This window comes from Chamaea fasciata, unplaced genomic scaffold (genome assembly GCF_029207755.1).
Source record: "Chamaea fasciata isolate MVZ Bird 193981 ecotype frontalis unplaced genomic scaffold, bChaFas1.0.hap1 SCAF_3, whole genome shotgun sequence".
Lineage (NCBI taxonomy): Eukaryota > Metazoa > Chordata > Aves > Passeriformes > Sylviidae > Chamaea > Chamaea fasciata.
The window spans coordinates 107,449,192-107,469,838 of record NW_027094088.1 but is presented as its reverse complement, the minus strand read 5'-3'; the positions used below and the strand labels follow the sequence as shown (position 1 = coordinate 107,469,838).

At 42.7% G+C, this 20,647-nt stretch overlaps 1 protein-coding gene across 1 annotated transcript in view; it reads right to left on the bottom strand.

The window, feature by feature from the left end:
- Positions 1-20,647, bottom strand: part of EVA1A (eva-1 homolog A, regulator of programmed cell death) — a 204,516-nt gene that overhangs the window by 161,588 nt on the left and 22,281 nt on the right. The window lies entirely within an intron of this gene.

The following is a 20,647-nucleotide window of genomic DNA, read 5'->3' as shown; positions in this document are numbered from 1 at the left end:
TGCTCTAAGCAGATGGGCTGGACATGATCTTAGAGGTCTTTTTTAACTAAATGATTTTATGATGCTATGATTTTCCAGCCTCAGTCATTCTGTGATATAATCACTTCTCAGGATGCATGGACATGCCCCAGTCACTTTTAAAACAGCTTAGGGAAAGAAAAAAAAAAAAAAAAAAAAACAAAAAAACAAAACAAAACCACAAAAAAACAAAACCACATTCACAGTAGAAATTCTGTTTGTCATGACCCCTGGTGCATTTCAGAATCATCTCAGCTCTGCTCACACAGAGATACCTATTAGTTATACTTGAATTGTCCTGCAGCAGAGTTCAGGGAAGCAATAAAAGGCCCTCCCAGGTACATCTGCACAAGCAGCATCACTGACCTTTATAAACAATGTTATCATTCAAGCAAACTGCTGCTCCAGACAATGGAAATGGCACCTGGCACTCTGACTGCCTAGTAAGCACTGCAACAGTATCACCTTTCAGGATTTGTTTAGTCTTCACATTTGTGTTTATTAATTAGATTTACTCTGATGCAAACATGGAGAGTGCTACAGGAACAGAGTTTTAGATAACGAATTCTGAAAAATTTCTTATGAGTTTTACATAATGACTTAGTGTCCAGATGTTTCACAACCAACAGCATTCCCTTGCTTGACGACTTCTGAAGTTCTGTCTCCAAATCTCAAAAAATGCCTTCTTGGATCACCACAAGCCATCTCTCAGCAAAAAGGAGAAAAATCAGGCAGGCATTCCTGCAATGTCTTATGCTAAAGCACACACCAAGCCCAGGTCTTAAGCGTCCCACAGTGAAAATTCTGCCAAGTTTACTGCAGGTACTGAAGTTTGGTCAAAAATCCCAAATAAAAGACAATGTAAGTAAAACAAAGTAACATGTGATAGGAGTCTTGGAGTAGTAGAAGTTTTGTGAAAATGTAAAAACCAATGCTCATTAATAAGCAGGAAAAAAGACTAGGAATTATTAGGAAGGAATAGAAGGCACTGCAGAAACCACCATGGAGTCACTGCATAACCATCCAATATTCATACCCAGAAGAGTGTTTGCATTACTAGATCCACCTCCCACCTCTCTCCCCACTCAGAAATCATGCTGAGAACTCAGAGACATTTAAGAGAAAGGTGTTCAATTGCAACTAATCCTCTTCTACCTGGAAGACAGGCAACTGGGAGGTGAAAGAGACCACCAGAAAGTGGAAGTGAGGAAGGGAGATGAAGGGATTGAAAGTGCTTTTTCTTTCAATTAAATTAAAATCGTTGGGGAAAAAAAAAAGGGGGGGGGGGGGATTTTCTTACTGCCTGCAAAGCTGAACTGTGGCACTTGTGGCCACTGCACTTCTGCAGGTCTTAAACATTCACACGGAGCAAAACCACCACAACATCTGTGAATGGAAGAAAAATCCACCAAGAACCAATGAACACACATAAAGCTCTTGATTTATGTTGTTCTTGAGCTGTGAGGTGGGTCAGACACTAGAACAAGTTGTCCAGAGTGGTTATGATGGTCTTTCAGTTCAAGCTGGTAGAGCTGGTCTTGCATGGTGATTAGAGTACATACATCTCTGCAGTGCCTATACAGAGAGCCCAGGGTCTCAGATATAGAAATCTGCATGGTAGACTCCAAAGAAGTTAGGACAGAGAAATCCCATGCCTACTTTGCACTGAGTTTTGCTCTCAAGCTATCCAAAATACCAGAAGTTAAAAGAGCAATAATAATAATAATAATAATAATAATAATAATAATAATAATAATAATAATAATAGCAATAATTGAATTCTCTGGAAATAAGCTGGAGCATATTAGTTAACATGTTAGTACAGCTGTAAAGTCAATAGGTGTCTATTATTAGCAGAAAAAGAAATAGTGGCAAGGGACATCATTGTCACACCACCATGAAGATTGGACTTTGCAGAGCACTTCAGAATCAGGTGGGGGGTTTATTAACTGAGTCCATCAATCTGATTAGAGTATCTGTTCCTGTTTCTGTAGCCTGGAGTTGTGGTACTGAGGCAGATTGTATTAAGCAGAGTTAAAGACAAAAGAGGGGAAAAAGTGAAACAGGAGAATGCTGGAGAGAATGGAGATGAAAGACACACAGGAAGGCATTGGATTAATGGACAAGCATTTATGTTGTGATCAGCTAATGCACAGAGATTAGCATGCAAGGCATTTTCTAAAGAAAAAAAAATAATGTCCTGTCAGCCACAAAGTAATGTACAAAAGACAAAACAGCCAAATGTCTAGGAAGCTGTAACTCCATCTTCCTTTCACTGCCTCTCACCTTTGAGGTGGGAGGGGGGTAGGCCAGGAGAAAGGTCAGGGGATGAAAACAACAGTGGGGAATTGGCAGAATGCCTCAGGTTCTGTGGAGCAGAACTGTCCCTCCCAGAGGATAAACCAAGGGCACAAATCTTGGGTTTCCACAACGCACACCGTAACAAGGAGAGAAACTTCTTGGATACAATTTCAGTGTAGACATTACTTTCTGTGCATTGAGGAACAACAGAACTGTTATATCTTGGCTAAGCTGTGTGGAAAAGCACCAAAAACCTTCTATATATTGTTTTTAAAATCATAGGGGTCAAGCAGAATTATTCTCTAAAGGAAAAACAGAGCATTTAGGTGGGATGGAAACCTTCCTCAGGACTGCAAAGAGTAGGACAGCAAGGAATAATTGCCAAAAACAAATTAACAATTCCAAAAAGCAGCTTTCAGAGCTTAGTGACTCTAAGATCTCACAAGACTGAAATAATTCCTCCCAGCAGCTCTTGCTCCCTACAGGAAAAGAAAAAAGTGATAGGCTCCTGAGATATTTCCCATCTGGGAACAACAGCTAAAAGAGACTGATCTGCTGCTCAGAGCCTCACATACAGCTCTGTGATTCAGGGACTTCCAAAACCAACAGTATTACAAAGAGTCTTTCAACAATCTATCCAACCTAGGGAGAAGGGCTGGTTGGGAGAGTTTTAAAGTCTGTTTCTTTCTCCTAAGGCACTAGACCTAACAAGAGTGCAAGGCAATTATTCTCCATTCAGGCTTGACCCAGCCTGGGTATCAAGATGTTTTTCAGATGAGACGGAGGGGGACAGAATCATAAATGTTTGAATCATAAATATTATGTGACAGGACACATGGGTCACTCTAACCCTTCACCTAGCTCTCAATCAAAATATCAAAGGAAGATTGAAGGGCACAGCCTTACCAAAAAGAGCTGGAGGCAGCTGATCCATGGCAACCTCCTGGTAGAAGGAAGGCTTGTGTGAGCTGGAAACTTTCAATGTGCTTAACTAACATGCCCATCACTGTGAAGGGTAATATTGACTCAAACCCAGTTTGATGTTTTCAGGTGACTTGGAGCTTTAAAAAACACAAAAATCCCCATATTTTAGCACCACATCACACTCCTCAAAATCCCGTCTGAGAACATTTCAGTTCACCAGGTGAAACATCCACTCATCTGAAAACTGGTGGATCTCCGGAGTAAACACAGGAATTGGGAATTTACCCAGTCCTAATGTGAGTGATACAAAGTTTAGCCACTTTTGCCTTCCCTGTTTGGAACGCTGAACACATTTACCACCACAATACCCATACAACATCCTCATTCAAACCCAAACACCCTCACCAATGAGCAGAGGAGAGCATACCTGCTCTACCCTGCTCACACTTGACTCGCCACCTGCCCCAACAGAAGCAGATCTAAGCTGAGACAGACTTCTTATCTTGCAGGCATCAACCTCATAATAGGGCATTTAAATTTACATCAAAATCTGGACTATCGATGTTTGCATCTCTTTAAAGTCAACAATGAGAAACAGTCACCTCCCAAGGACAATTTGAGCTGTCCCAGATTCTTTTACCATGAAATGGTGTAATCTCTGTTTTTGGCGTTGCTCAAAACCCAGCTGAACAAGACCCTGAGCAACTTCAAAATCTCTGTGGTTACAGCTTTGTTCCAGGTCCAGGAAAGCACTTAGGGACACTCTAAGCCTGTGCTGAAATCCTCCTCTCTTCAGCGGCCAAGGGACTGATGATTCCTATCTCCCCAGAACTCATGGAAATCCCAGACAGACAGAGATGCTGAAAAACTGAAGAGAGTTCACCAAGAGGACCACCAAGATGATTAGAGGGCTGGAGCACACAACACAGAAGGGTAATGAAAGTATCTTTGTTTAGTCTGGGAAAGATTAAGGGCAGGACCCGACTGCAGACTTGCACTTCCTAATGGGGTTGGTTATTGAAGAGAAAGCCAGATCCTTCCCAGAAGTGCACAGAGGACAAGATGCAAAGGTCAGAACTTGCAACAAGAGAAAACCCAGCCAAGCTAAATTTTTCACCAGCAGAGTGGATAAGTCCTGGAACAGGTTGCCCAGAGAGCCTGTGGAAGCCACACCCTTGGGATATTTTCAGGGTATATTGGGCAAGATCACACCACCCTAACACTACTTTGAGGTCCACCTTGCTTTAAGCCAGGGCTTGAACTAAAAGACCTCCAACAGTCTCTTCCACTCTAAATCCATTGATTATTCTCTGATTGAATTCCAGTCCCTTAAGAGTGTTTCATTCTCTTGTACAGGCATAACCACATGGTATAGCAGTGCTCCACAGGACAGGTATGATTTCCTGAGTCAGGGAGCTGTTCCTTTATCTCCTCTTTCCCCCACAAATTTTAATCAGAGTTTCTCTTGCCAAAAGATAGAATATTTTATTAAATGTGTTTTGAATAATTGGAAGAATTAAAGCTAGTAATAGTAGACTAATTTCTCCATCTCTTGCTAATCTTCAGGCAGCTCTTAAGATTTCCATAATTATCATAGTCTGCTCTGTTGGACTGCTGAGAATTAGTTATAATCTACAAGCCCTAAAATTGTATTTCATACTGCACATTGCACTTCTGTGAGGGAGGAAGTATTGAGCACGTTAGGAACCAGCCCAATGGCAACAATAGGAGCTTTTGTACCAGGGAATGGCATGTTGCCTGGGAATGGACCAGAACAACAAATTGATACAACAGGCTTTGCCTGCTGTGGAAGTATTAAATCTCAGCTGATAGTGGAACTATCACCTTTCTCTGAAAAGCACTATGATCTGAGCTATGCTGTCCCTTAACATAAAGTGTAAATGACCCATGGACACAAGGGGAGGCTGGTGGAAGTCCTATTCTCCCTGGAGGCTGGGAAGGTCATTTCCTAGACAGCTCCTAAAATTAAGCATAACAATATGCAACTCTCCCAGTCCCAGACAAGTGAGTCTCTGGGGCAGTGAAGCACAGAGAATTAGATTCAGGAGCACAGGTCCTCTCACAAAGCCTTTGTTTGCACATCAGTACACTCAAGTCAGCTCCCGCATTAAAGTCAGGACTCCCTCACCTTAGGGCTATCAACTTCTACCAACGTACATTTTGCAGAAGGGTAAAGGCTGGTAGATTTAGCTAAAAAAGCAAAAGCCAGTAAAATAGGAAGTCCTCAAGGATAACTGAGCCAGTGTCACTTGGGTGCCTCTTCTCCCTCAGCTGAGCTATTTGGATTAGTTCAGGCTCTGGAAACATCCTAAGGCTCACTCATTGACCATGAGACAGCCCAGCAACAAGAGGTGTCAGTGGGTATCCCACCTTTTCCCCTGCAAGCACGCTGGGGGAATGCATTTGACACTGCACTGGACATGTTGCAATCTAAGACTGCATGCTCACTTTAGGTTAGGGAGAAGCATTTTTTAGACATTTTTAAAGCATCCCTAAAAACAGCACTGCAGTCCTGGTCAGGCCATAGCAGAGTGTTCAGGGTCACCTATCTAATATTGCCAATCTACTGAGCTGTGTAGGAGTACCATCACCCCAGGGTCCCTCTACCACCTGTGGAGATGGAAGGGCACTTCAGCAGGGTATTTCTGCCAGCCTGGGGTTCAAGTTGGCCTCTTGTCCCTTCACAGATCACATGCCCAAGACACGTACATTCCTAACACAGACATTGCCTTTAAATACAGGAGTGAGCTGGTTACTTCCACCAGTGCTATTTAAACTTTTGACAGATGTGAATACATCTAAAGAAAACATCATCTTTTTCATGTCTGAGTAACAGCTTCACAAATTTGAGCCCTGACTAATTTAAATCCCACCCAGGTATTCCTGAGCAGCTGGGTCTAGGACTGATCTAGGACTTAGCTTGGGACAACCCACCATGACCCTGCTCCTCAGAGCTGTATGTGCTGAACTGGGGTGAGAATTGAGCTCATAGAGGAGAAGCAATTACCAAACAACTCTGCCACAAGGCCTGGATGCAGCTTCAGAATTCTACCAGATCCCTGACACTTCATCAGAAGTACACAGTGAAAAGGAGATGGAAGCAGTCTGGGATTTTAAAGGGGGGCGGGGGGGGGGGGGGGGGGGGAAGAATGCCAGCAACACTGTCAAAATGCACATTCAATGTTCATCCATATCCTAATTACTTTTCTTAATCCTTTTTCAGGAGAAAAGTCATCCAAGCTAATTAGTCCAAAGGTTTATGAAGGAAATAAGTAAAGCAGACAGCAGAAAGAGACTACTCCTTAACTCTAAAGAGATAACAAGGGAAGTTTCCCTCAGCATTACACCATCAATTTCCCAGAACCAACCTCTCTCCATTTTACTGCTGAGACCAGCAAATTTCTTAGAGTTCTTGGTTATAATTCAGAAAAACGTAATTAGCACACAGACTGCCTTTAATTAGCATATCTATTCAAAGAAAGGTGCTCACCTATCAAGTTGTCATGATAAATAATTGTCCTTTTTCCCTTGGTCCAGGTGATCCCTACCTGATCCCTTGTGGCAGAGAAAGGAGAAGGTAAAGTGTGAGCAGCAGCTGTACAATTCAAAGTCTTTCATCCAGACCTTTCCAGGGCTGAGAACTGCAACAGCAGAGGTGAGAACTAAGAGGTAAAAGAAGGATGTGAGGAGACAGGGAAATCTGATCCATTTGTTTGCAAAAAGAAAAATGTAGCCTTCATCAGCAATGAGCAAACTCACTATCTGTTCCTGACAAAGGACAGAAACATCTAATTTTCCTTCAAATCTCTCTTTCTCTCCCCCTCCCTGTGAAGATGAAGGAGGATTCCTCGCTGAGATTTCCATCTTTTTTAACTCACATACATGCCTGAGACACACAGCCGATGAATTACAGCTCAGACAGGCTAACTCAGTGCCCTAACTAGTGGATCATCAAAGGCACAAAGAGCTGACCTGGGCAGTCAGGCTCTGGTTCCTTGGACAGACAACACAGAGAAACAGAGCACATCACTCAGATCATGAGAAATAAGTGCCAAATGTATCAGTTATGGGAAATTTTCTTCACTGGCTAAATAAAACAGCAATGACAAATTATCCCAGAGCATAACCTCATATCCACCACTGTCAGTCAACAAAGCAGAAGGGGCAGTGGGAGTTGTGTCAGAGGAAGTAATCTCCTAGAAAATGGCCAGCTTGCAGGAGAAGCAAGCAATATCATAGCAGTAACATAGCGTAATTTATAGCAATTACAGAGGGGAGATTTGTGCCCTGCAACACCAGAGCTCTTCTTCCAGTTTGTTTTGTACATTAATAACCCCACTCATACAGCAAGGGGTTTGTGGCTTCAGAGATTTGGTCCTTGTATGATATCACACCAGGTACAACATTTACAGGCTTTTTTCTAAAAGCAGCACTGGTCTTTTTAGAATCTCTTACCAATAAGGGAGCCTCACAAAGACTCTTAGGAAGGGGGATTTGCAGGGGATTAGGATTAAGCCAGTTTCAGTTACTGAAAAGTGAACTTCTGCCCAGGGAATTAGGGCTGGGATAGCTAATTATTTGGCTTTCTTTTGCTTGTATCTTCCACTATCAAACATTAGAGCATGCTAGGGAGCCAGACCTTCTGCAGTCAACAGGGCCACACACTGCCTGAATGAACATAATGTGATGGGAAAAGGAAACCCTCAGAGAATGTCCCCATGTAGCCCTCTAGGCAAGAATTCCAAGGGGCAGGGTCACTCCCAGGGCAAGAACACTTTGAGGCTCAGTGAGAAGTGAAGATCAACCTCCATCACTTCTCTTTGAAGATGTGCACAGGGTCCCTTGAACACTGTTGTTACAGGGACCATGAGAGCACAAGGGACGCTGTCTGAGGTTCACTTGTGACACAGCACACTCCACACCACATCACACACATTGCTGTTATGCTAAGTGAAATGTGAGGATGCAACCTTAATAAAGCATGAATGTGCCAAGAATGGGCACATTCTAATGAATAAAGGGATAGACTGGGTTTCTGTGACTCTGGCTATGTTACTGAACTACTTTGTGGTGTTCTGTCTGCAAGTCCTCCTTTGTTTCATGTAAGCTCCATTCTTACCTCTCCCATTATGCCCCAGATACTGTCCCTGGAAGTCTCAGCAGCTGCCCCTATAGCACATGTTTTGCCCCCAGTATTACAGTACCAATACCTCAGCACCGACTTTAATAATTTTTTCATCACTCTCTGCTGCAGCTGCCCTACAGTCTGCAGCACAAAAAAACACACACCCACAAGAAGACTAACACTTAGATTCTGAAAACTATTAGGCAGGTTTTGGAGAATACATGAGCATGGGGAGTCACACAGAGGAATCCAGTCTCTCCCAATCCATCCACTCCTTGCAGGAGGGCTCTATCAGGCATTGCCTTCTGTGCAAAGCTGTTATGGTAATGGAAAAAATAAATTTGAAGCTCAATTCCCAAGTTCAACAACAACAACAAAAAAAAAAAAAAAAAAAAAAAAAAAAAAAAAAAAAAAAAAAAAGTCTCCTGGTTTCAATGGTTTCAATAAACTTTCCCTGCTCTTCTGTGCAAGGGAAGTTTAACAGCTGCCCACTGTCTGTCTTTGGTCTTCTCACTTGCAATACTTTATTTCAAAATCCCAAAGATGGTCTCTTCTGCTGTAGGTACAGTGAAAAGGGCCCATTTAGTTAAATTAACCAAAGATAAATTAATTTTACTTATGTAAAACAGCTTATCATGACAAAGTAAAAGCTTAAGCCAGAAAGGTTTCTAACCTCATAAACCACAAGCCTCAAACAAGGGAGGAATCAAGAGACTTTTATAATCCAGCTCTTTGCAAGAACAGCCACTGGAGTACATCAGGCCCTTGAGTCACCCTGGGAGAACAAAACCACAGCAGAGCAGTTTAAGGAGATAAAACTTAACAGAATTATTCACTTCCAGAGCCTTATAAATACTGTTTGCTGGAGTAGTCAGAGCTTGATCAAGTGTTAAGTTCAAGAACTGGCATCATTCCTGACAGTGGACACTGTTTCAACCAGAACCTAGTGCTATTAGGTCTTTTAGGTCTAAATCCAGGCAAATATTTTATGTATTTGATCCTCAACTCAGGCAAAATAAACTGCTTTTGAAAAAGTAAGCATGCCCTCACTCATTTCCCAGTGGACCGGGCCTTGGTCTATGCAGATCTGAGGCATTAAATCATCATCTCTGCCATGCTGAGCAAGGTGAATTCTTCTGCTTGTGCCTCCCAAAGGGGGATTTGTGCAGATGTACCTCTTACCTGTGTCAGTCTAAGAAAGGCCATGCAAGACACCAGCACTTTCATTCCACAAGAGTCTAACTCACCACACCACACAAAGGTCTAACCTTCTCATCATCTCCTTCATGTTAATACTATTAATACTATTCCAAATTTTACAACAACAACAATAAAAGATTAGGAGCTCAGCTCCAGAAGCTGCTCTTTGGCAATTTTCCACAGCCAAATATAACTGCACTGCAGCATTCTTCTTCCTTGCAGATTTCACACTAACATCATCTGACTGATGGCACTCAGTCTCACACACGCCAGGATACCTCTGGTGTTCCATCTTCCCTCTCTGCTTTCCACTGAGAGGACTTCAAGCCTGCCTGGGGAGACTGTTGAACTGTGTCAAGAGTGAGGAAGAAGGGAGAAAGTAGGATTTTATCAGACAAATCCACAGATCATCCTAGGGTCCTGCTCCCATGATTAGACTTAGAGCAAGCATGAGGCTGCTTCAGTCTTCTGCTGATTAGAGGTAGTCCAAACTGGGATATGAAATAGGGAAAATGCCAGACAGCTAATATGCTGATCATTCATTTTCAAGTATGAAGGGGAAAGCCAGCACAGCTGTCTTGCTTATCATACCACACCAGTAAATCCTCCTGAATGACTATCAGCAGTCCCTCCCCACACTGGCCTCCTCCAGCATTTGTTCCCACCTCCAGGCTCTGTGTTTTGTCTAGCAGAGAGCAGGTGAGATTGGCTGTGTGGTCTCATAAAGCAATCCTTAGCCCAAACTTGCCTGCTTGATCCTTCTGCTCAACAAAAAGAAATAATTCAGCTTTCAGCCTGATTTACATGGGTGCTTAGAGGCATCTTGGTTCAGAAAACAGCAGCTCAAGTGCCCCTGGCAAGCAGGGCAAGAGATGAGCTGCCCAAACTACCCAAAACCAAGGATCTGGGGGAGACACTCACAGCCTTCAGCTGTTCTCTTGTTTCACCACAGCCTTCCACATGGGCACCACAGCAGCTGAGTGGAGGGCACATGCAAAATGTGGGCATATTTTAAATTTACATGTGTCTACCTGCATAGCTGTGGGCTGAAGGAACTAGAACCCATTTAAAAAAAAAAAAAAAAAAAAAAAAAAAAAAAAAAAAAAAAAAAAAAAAAAAAAAAACAACACAAAACCAAAAACAAAGCTATTTCTGTGGGTAAGGATCCAAAGGAAAATGCAGTATTTCCACACTTCCAAATTTGTTTTCACTATTGTTTCGTTTTGATGGGGATGACTTCCAAAGCAAGGTGCTGGGGCAGCGACAACCTTAGGACAGCTGACACAGAAGTCCCAAGGCAGTTCTATATGGGATAGGTTCTTGTCCATGAATTCTCTATCTCAGGCAACTGCCGTAACTGCTGCAGTCTTATCACAGTCATTTATATTGGAAAAGACCTCCCAAGACCATCAAGTCCAACCTTTGACCAATGTCAAATAGGTGACAACCAATGATCCCCTTGTCAAAGAGACCACAGCTGTAAGTGCCACATCCTGGTCATTCCTTAAACTTGGTGAAGATCAGGTAATATGTCATGCACCAAAGGGGTATTTCACAGGTTAGAAGAGCTTCAAGTGGGGGATTCAAAAAGAAATTGACTCTATAAATTGGGCCTTCAGGCACTTGTATATGGCTCTTCCAGGCTCAAAGCAAGCATCCAAAAAGAATGCTCATTCTAGAAAAAGAGTAAAGGGAAAGAGTTAGCATCTCTGATTCTGAAAAAGTTAAAAGGATCCTCAAAGCCAAAAGCCTCAAAACATTTCATGACATACAGATTTGTTCTCTGCCCCTCCCTGTCCAAGAGGTCTCAACATCCCAAATCCCCATGTTGCTTTTGAAATACCAGCCTTAACATACATGAGCCACTGTTTTCCATACATCACATTAAGTCAAGATAATTAACTGAAGAACAGTGAATAAATACCTGCTTAGATTAATACTGTTCTCCTTCTCATACAGAGAGGCCAAGTTAGCCCAACATGAATGATCCCATCTATCACTAATAAGTTGTTCCACATTTGCTGAAGACTTGATCATGGGTGACTAAGTGGCTTGTTTGAAACTGGGATGGCGTTGATTTGTAAGTGGAGAAAAGATCAGAGGCCTCCATTAGTATTCCCCCTGCCTGACTGCACTGATTCCCATCCATAAGGGAAGGGGGATTTTCTCTGTGTTTTTTCACCTCCCTGTCACAATAAGAGTTTTAACCAGACTTCAAGTAATGTTTGGATGCAAAACAGATGTCACTTCCTCCTCACATCCCCCTGTAGGAATTTGGTGCTTTTTTCATGTGTGCTGTCCCCCAGGATCCTGGGGATATCCAATTTCCCATTCAAACACGGGCAATAGAAAAAGCTGAAAGGCAGATTTTTGTGGATTTCTCTTCTGTCCCATGCCTGAACTTGTAACATGAATGAGGCTTTTGGTAGCTTTGTCCTTCCTTTTTAATAACTACTTCATTTACTTCTTACAAAAGCCAGTCTTTACTCATTGCAACCTCCTAATAAGATTCCTCCCACATCACTGAAGCCCAGTTGTGCCCAGAAACTGGGTTATTCAGGAAACAAAAAGTTTGGATAACAGAACTGCTGGCATTCAATGCCACTGCACCCCACCCCACACGGCTCAGCTCTTCAGCTGCTAGGGATCCTCTTCCACACCTCCAGAGTGGCAGAACAGGCTGAACAGCCACATACTTCCCCTTCCTGAACAGTTTACATCTTTGGGCAAGAGAAATCTCTTACATGAGAAACTAAAATGGCCAATAGGCCATTCCACCTCATCCAATCACTACATGCCTTTGTCAAAAGTCCCTCTCCAGCTCTTTTGTAGCTCCTTTTGGTACTGAAAGCTGCTACAAAGTCTCCCTGGAGCCTTCTCTCCATGAGGCTGAACAAACCCAACTCACTCTGCCTGTCTCCACAGCAGAGCTCAGGGCCTCCTCTAGACTCATTCCAACAGGTCTACATCTTACCTGTGTTGGGGGCCCCAGAGCTGGATGCAGCACTGTCCGTGGGGTGTCACAAGAGCAGAGCAGAGCAGAGGGGGAGAAACCTCTCCCTTGATCTGCTGCCCACTCTGCTTCTGATGCAGCCCAGGACATGTTTGGCTTTCTGGGCTGCAAGTGCACTTTGGCAGGTCACATTTGAACTTTCCATCCACCAGCACTCAAAATCCTTGTCCCTAAGGCTGCTCTCAATCCATTCACTGCCCAGCCTGTTTTTGTGCTTGGGATTGCCCTAATCCAGGTGCAGGACCTTGCACTTGGCCTTGTTGAACTTCCTGTGGTTCACATGCGCTCACCTCTCAAGCCTGTCCAGGCCTCTCAGGATGGGATCTCCTTCCTCCAGCGTGTCACCTGCACCACACAGATCAGTGTCACAGCAAACCTGCTGAGGGTGCCTCAGCCCCCCTGTCCAGGTAATTGTCAAAATGTTAAAAAGTAGCAATCCCAATACCAATCCCTGAGGAATCACACTCGTCGCTGGCCTCCACTTGGATATTCAGCCATTTTCCACAACTCTTTGAGTGTGACCATCCAGACTATTTTTTTATCCATTCAGAGGTCCATCTCTCAAATCCATGTCTTTCCAGTTTAGAGACAAGGATGTCATGTGGGACAGTGCCAAGTGCTTTGCACAAATCCAGGTAGATTACATCAGTTGTTCTTCCCTTGTCCACCTCTGCTGTAACCCCATCACAGAGGGTCACCAAATTTGTCATGCACAATTTGCCTAGAGTGAAGCCTCATCTTTTGAAAAACGGTGGATTCCCCCTTCTGCCCCAGACTCCTTCTCAAGCCACAGAGGCACTTAAGCTGTTATGAGCATCAGCTGAAAACCTGCACCTTATTTTTTTAATGAATGTTTCCTCCTTTTATTTCCTTAAGGAAAGTTGCCTCCTTTTCCATGTCCAGATGCATTAAATAAAGAAAATGGAGGGATTTATTACCCCATAAGTGCACAGTCTAATTGAGTCTTACCATTTGATTCAGAATAGTCAATAGAGGCAGATAGGAAGAGGAGACACAGAGAGATGAAATTACTTAGGGCGTTCACATTGCAATTCAGTGAGAGTAACAGGGAACAGAAGCCCAGCCTGTGCCCTCCTGATACTGCTCTACTCATCTAACCATTAGACCATGAAATCTCCATTTTTTCATGGCTGAGAAGACTTTGAGAGCTCTAAGCAGTAATAATAGGAATAATCCACATGAGTATCCTAATTACAAACTTTGATTTGGGCTTCTTACTGCAACAGCATAGCTGTGCCAGGTCACAGTGTTTCTGACACTGTGTCACACATAGACATTAGTAATAACAAGCTCACTTCAGCCCACTTCCATCAGCTTTGATGTGTTCTTACACCAAAAAATGAGTCAAAAGGAGGAGAGCAGCATTTGGCTATTCAGCATTTTGGCTGATTTGAATTTGGCTGCTCAGTGCAACCCTGGCAGCCTTGTAATAAACACCGCAAATGTTTCGGAATGACAGGCAGGACTTAGTGCTTGTTTCCTTGATCTGAGTCTGTTTGGTTTCCATTTATCACACTCACACAAAGCAAGGTGTGTCGACAATGCAGGGCAGGGAGAAGACTTCAAAGCAAATTCCTCTCCACAAGGGAGAGTGGGGTCCCCTCAGAAAGGAGCTGTTCCACTTGTCAGGCCAATTAGTGGCAGCTCCACTGCTTTGGTGGGAGAAGTGGGGGAGAGCGTCTGGTGGGGAGAGGAATGAAACCCCTTCATGATTCTTTGAATCACCCCTGAAATATCCTGGGAAAATCTGCATGCAGCAACATCTCCTATTTCCTCAGACACTCAGCCCATGTGAGGAGGCTGCCAAGAAACACTGGGCTCATAGAAAGCCCAGTTCATGACTCTACATTGACAAGCAGTGAGGGACCTCCTCTAGAATTTGCCATGGAAAATCAGGGAGAAAGGCAATGCACTTCAACTGCTTTTCCAGACCCCCAAGCCTTTGACAGTTCTCCCCAATAATAAATCATGTGGATCAGCAATTCACAAGGAGCCAAGCACTGGCACCTAAATTAGAAATCTTATGAGGAGAAGCTGAGGGAGCTGGGGGACTCATGCTGGGAAAAAAGGAGGCTCAGAAGGGTCCTTATTGCTCTGTAAAGCTATGTGAAAGGAGCTTGTAGCGTGGTAGGGGTTGGTCTGTTCCACCAGGTAACAAGTGACAGGATGAGAGGAAATGGCTTCAAGTTGTGCCCAGGGAGGTTTAGACTGGATATTGGATATTCGATGTTTTTTTTTTTTCCACAGAGTATGTTGTAAAGCATTGGAACAGGTTGCCCAGGGAAGTTCTGGAGTAACCATCCATCCCTGAAAGGGTTCCAGAACTGTGGGGATATGGGACTTGAGGACACAGCTTAGTTGTGAACATAGTGGTGTTGCTGGGTTGAAGGTTGGACTTGATGATCTGAATGGTCTTTTCCAACCTCTAGCAATTTTATTATTCTAGAAGGGGCAAAGCAAATCAACGTCTTGCCAACCATTAAAACAGCTGAAATAAAGCTGGTACTTGCAAACACGCAATGGAACTGAAAATGGCAGCTATGAGGACCTCTGACTCTGGAAACACTGGTCCAAGCTTTTGTGTGGCATCAAGTTATTTCTTAAGCAGTCTGGCTCCATGAATATGTGACACTTGGGACATTGCCTCCCCACGTGGCCCTTAGAACATGAGAGAAGGACCAGAGGAACTGTTCCTCCTACCAGAAAGGACAAGTACATCAGAGCTGAAGGCTATGTAAAGTTAGCCCAATCCCTGAGCTCCTGAAGAGAATATGTTCTCTTCTCAAGTGATTGTTAACATTATATTATCTGTGTGCACAGTCTTACACAAGGGAGCCTTGATGCTCTATTTGAGGCCAAATTTGAGGCTGTCCACAGAACTTGACCCGCTGCAATGGCAGCACCAGTGGAGCTGGTGATGTTAGAGGCAGCCCCAAGAGCCTTCTAAATTTTAGGTTGTGCTCAAGGCCTTGCTTATCTCACAGCTTTTCACTTCTGGCCATCCATCCCATTCACCTTTGTTGTAATGCCATAACATTGATACTGCCTGGAAATCTTCTTCAAAGGGAGCTCTCACAGCCTCCTGCAGTTACTGTGATTGCAGCACACCCTCCACAGAAACACCTTCTCCAGATGCCACACCATGCACTCACCCGTGGATATATACAGGTCCCAGGTGATTTCCTGCCCTCTCTGGGCTTCACATATTTGCAGTTCTGACAAGAAAGAATGCCCTGATCACCTATTTTTTCTTGTACAGCCTCAAAAATAATTAGTGGTGGATGCCATTCTCTTGCCCTGAGACAACTGGCATGGTCTGGCCTTACCCATGCAGTTAAACCCTCGTAACCTTCAAATCAGCTCTCTGGGCCTACGTGCCCATCCTTAACTCCAGAAACTGGACTCCAACTGTTTAGGAAAGCACAAAGGGACCTCTCTGACAGTATGAGAGACTATCAAAATACCTTGGCACTATGGTCATGATCCATGATTTCATCTATAAATCACAAGGGAAAAACAAGACAGAGAGGGGATACAGCCAATACCAAAACTATGGCTTAGTAGGAACTTCTCAGGAACACTCCAGGTTTTTTGTACAGAGTCTAAAAACGACTGGAGGATATCAATCCTCAAAATTTATGGCAAATAATAAAATCCAGGGAGAATTATGTCTTATAAAGACAGAACTCAGCACTCCAAAATATCACTTGCATGCCAAAGCATTCCCACATTGTCAGAAAATAACATTAAAGAACAGTGATATTGCACTCACAAAAGCAGGTTCCATTGTCTCAAGGTACATCTTAATTTCTGTATTATTCATCTTCAGAAAAATGGCTGTGAACACTTCCAACAGCATGAAGCTGTAGGTTAATTTGATTTCATCCCCTAGATGGACTATTATTGGGGTAGATATTTGGTCTAAACTCATAAAAACATATTCAGGGCTCCAGCTGAGTGTGTGTGAACATTTCTGCCTGCACAAGCAAAAGCTGTTTTTCAGGCTGAACTGCCATCTTTTATAACCTTCACTATTGATTTTAGTGTTGCTTTAAAAACTCCTAAAGCAATTAAAATTCATTGTGACCAAAATCCCCTATCAGTTTTAGATTATTAAAAGAAAAGAAAATTTTAAAAGTGACTGTCCACTTCATTATTAATTTTTCTTTTCTTATTCCTTTTCCTTTAAAGAAAATCTTTTGAGAAAAAGGGGTTTCTGTTTGTTTTCTTCATTTAAATTTGTCATCTTTTCCAAAATTTTCAAATTCAAAAACTGGGGTGGGAAAAAACTCAAAAAAAAAAAAAATGGAACTTGTAGAACCCATTTTCCTTTATATTTAAAATAAAAACTCTGTGTGTTTCTTGGCATTATGTTTTAAAGTGAGATGTTTTTCCACCACCACAATAATAATTGACACTTTTGAGTAGTCATTTGCTAAACAGCTTTGAAGTATTTGGCTGGTCTATTAAGGCTGAGGTGAAGTCACGCTCACCCTCAAAAAGCAAAATTTTCCATTAACCCATTTGCAAAGTCCAGCATAGAACAGGCTGGACTTCTCTCCATCAAATCTCCTCCCAGGACCTGCTGAGCTGCATTTATGCACAGTCAGCTCTCTCTGAGAAAGCCCTTTCCAGGCAAAGCCCTGCTCTCCCAAAGGCCACAGGACAGCACATCCAGGCCAGGCAGGGAAGGAGGGTGGAGAAGCAGCTGGGGCAGGGGAGCAGCAGGGGCAGGAGAGCTCTGCTGCCCATGGCTCGGGCGGTTCTCTTTCAGGACTTTCCTTTGAAAGCTGTCAGAGCCAAAAGAGAGCGGCCTATTCAAGTTCCAGATGCAGAGGGTCTCTTTGGCATAAGTATTTTTAATCAGTAAAGAGCAAATCGTAGCACTGTGTGTAACCCAATTACGGAGGTTTCAAAGCCAAGCAGCGCCATTAAGGGTGTTTAGCCAGACCTCCACCATAACACAGGCCTGAGGTGTTCACGTGACAAACCTTTCACTGAAGTTCAATAAGTTCAAAAAAGAGGCATTCACTAAGCAAAGCCTTGCACTTCGGATTGAAAGCTCCAAACAAGGAAAAAATCTGTGGCATATCTTCATAAGCTACACTAACAGTTAATTACCCTCCTTGTTAAATGCCCATGTCTTGTTTCCAGTGAGCATTACTCACAACTGGACACAGGCCCAGGCACTCTGTAGCTGAGGTAAATGAGTGTATTTTGCTCCTTTCAGTTCCTTTCCCTACACTTCTGGAATACAAGATGAGATCCACTCATGGTAATTGAGCTGTTGACAAGTCTTCCCAGCCTGGGACATAGAATCAGTGTTGCTAACCTTCATAATTTAAATTGCAAACGCAATGGTAATTGGTGTTTTTCTTGGAGCTCCATCTCCTGGAGACAGGTGATTGTGGGAGAACCCTTATTTTACTTACTTTCAAAGAACATTTTAGACACCGTAGAAAAATCTAGAAGTGCTTTGAGTAACCCCAGCAGATGAATGGGTATAACCACAGACAGACTGAATTAATTCTAACTTTACTTATTTCTCAATAATGGAATTATTATTGTTATAGCAAATGTCATGATTTGCTGTTGTTGAATGTTTGGAGGGAGGGAAACTGCAGTTATCCCCAAGACAAGTAAAGGCTGAGAATATCAAAAGAACCAAAAAGCCCTTTTTCTGGGGCTGAGAAAAAAAAGAGGTGACCATGAGTTTTGAGGCTTGGACAGTCACCACTGGCAGAAATTACATAGGCACCAAGGCGGCTCACACCAGCACTCCTGGTAGCTCTGGGAGATCCAGCATCAACTCTCATCTCTGCAAACATCCAAAGACTGCTTTGCGAAAGGAAATCTTCTCTAGCCAAGAAGACCTACAAAAATTATTCCCTGTGAGGGTGGTGAGGCCCTGGCACAGGTTGCCCAGAGAAGCCGTGGATACCTCATCCCTGACAGTGTTCAGGGCCAGGCTGGAGGGGACTCTGAGCAACCTCATCTAGTGGAAGGTGTCCCTGCCCTTGACACAGGGCTTGGAACTAAATGATCTTTAAGATCCTTTCCCACCCAAACTATTCTGTGATTTTACAGCTCTATGCAACATCAGCTGAGATGCAGAAGAATCAGCATTCTCCTGATCTGGGCATGTCAAGGCAGATGCACATCCTGCATATTAAAAAGTCCTGATATTAAAAAGCAAGTGTTGGCACAAGGCATGCAAGTTCTACACAGCAACTGAGAAATGATGACTACTATAAACTATTGCTGCTTCTACTTAATGATGATTCATTAATTGAAAAGGATTTGGGTTAGTCTATTATTTGAATTTATTATTTGAACTATTATTTGATTGTAAGTTTAACAGAAGACAACAGAGATCTGATTGGAGTTTCCATACAGGCTGGTCCATGTGGATTCTGAAAACCAAGACAAACATCTTTTACAACACAGGGTGACCTCCACAGTTTAATAAAAGGCAGGACCAAGTAATCTGCAAGAGCATACAGGATGTTCAGCTTTCACATTCCTCACGTGTTTTTCTTTTTCTGAATCTGCACTGTCAATGTTTGTCTCCCAGTTCAATTTGCCTCGAGGGTAATATAACAGTCCTCGGGTTCCTGCCATGCACAGGGTTAAGTCAGGCCAATTCAATCAGTCTCCAACTGAGCTCAGACAAACAGCCCACCCCAGGCAGGGGGGAGCCCCCTACTCTGAGAATGACTCCACAGTATTAGTAGCAGTTGACACCCTCTTCTCTCAATGAAGTGACATTTTCTAGTGTCTGCAGTAAGCACGGAAGATGTTTTCTCTGGGAATTGAGCCTCCCCTGCTCAGTAGGAGAAAAATCATAGTTCACATACAGCAAATTTCTGCGTTATTATTGACTGTTCAATGAAAATTTCTATTCACTCAAGGCTTGGTAAACATAATTTCCTGAATTAGTGCTCTGCAGAAGACCATTTGACAGATTAGCTCTTCCTTAGATGTGGTCCCAGGAGACAACGTCAGAGGTCTCCTCTAAGTAAACGCTGATTTTCAGCTCTGTAAATGCTTCACCCTTTTTGCCTGTATTTACTTTCAGTGTGTGGCAGGCAGAAGGTAATCCCACAGCTGGCATGGGGTGCATAATCTCACCATTTTTTATGTAATTTTCCCATTTACCTCTGTGTTGTACAAAGTCCCGCTTTACCTGCTCAAGCCTCATTACCAGAAAAATTTCCTCACTAAGTCTTCACTCAGCTGAAATTCCCTTGATAACTCTCAGTATTCGGGTAGCACATACCTATAAAAGGTTTAATTTTCTTTAATTTATTAACTCTGATTTCCCTTTATCTCAAAATACAGTGCAGGGGGGAAATAACTAGCTTCCACCTATGCTGCCTCTTCAGCAATGGCATCAAATAGGAGTCTGCCATAAATCTCTAATTTACAAGCACATTTTAAAAGCACCAGTTAATCCTTTTGAAAGTTTAAAAATAAGTTAAATATTAACTTTATGTGTACATGTTTTAAAAGCTCATGCTCCTTTGGCTTTTTGTTTCAAAACTGATTTTTGTGAAAAAAAAAAAATGTTTTCAAACAGGAAATTCCAATTTGATTTGGCTAAACCACTGCTCTGATTTTTGTAAAATTATATAAATAATTTATTTAGTTATAATACATGCAATTATATTTATATATTTATATATAATAAATGTGTATAATTTTTTAAAATCCAGATACACACCAAAATTTAAGATTTCCAGATAATCATTAAATATTATTTGAGTCTCAATCTCCTTTACAATGGCAATGGACAGCACAAATACCTCAAAACAGAGAGGGATAAGTGAGGAATCCAGGACTGCTTTTAAAAGCGGAGAAAAAAGAATGTATCCTCCTCCTAGAACTGTCAGATGGTATCAGCTTCTGTCTACATCTGCAAATGGGAAATGATAGTGCAGAATGACAATCCCTAGCTGCACTTGATCAAGACAGCATTTTCAGCAGTGACAGCTGAAAACACAGCGGGATTGATGGGAAAGGCA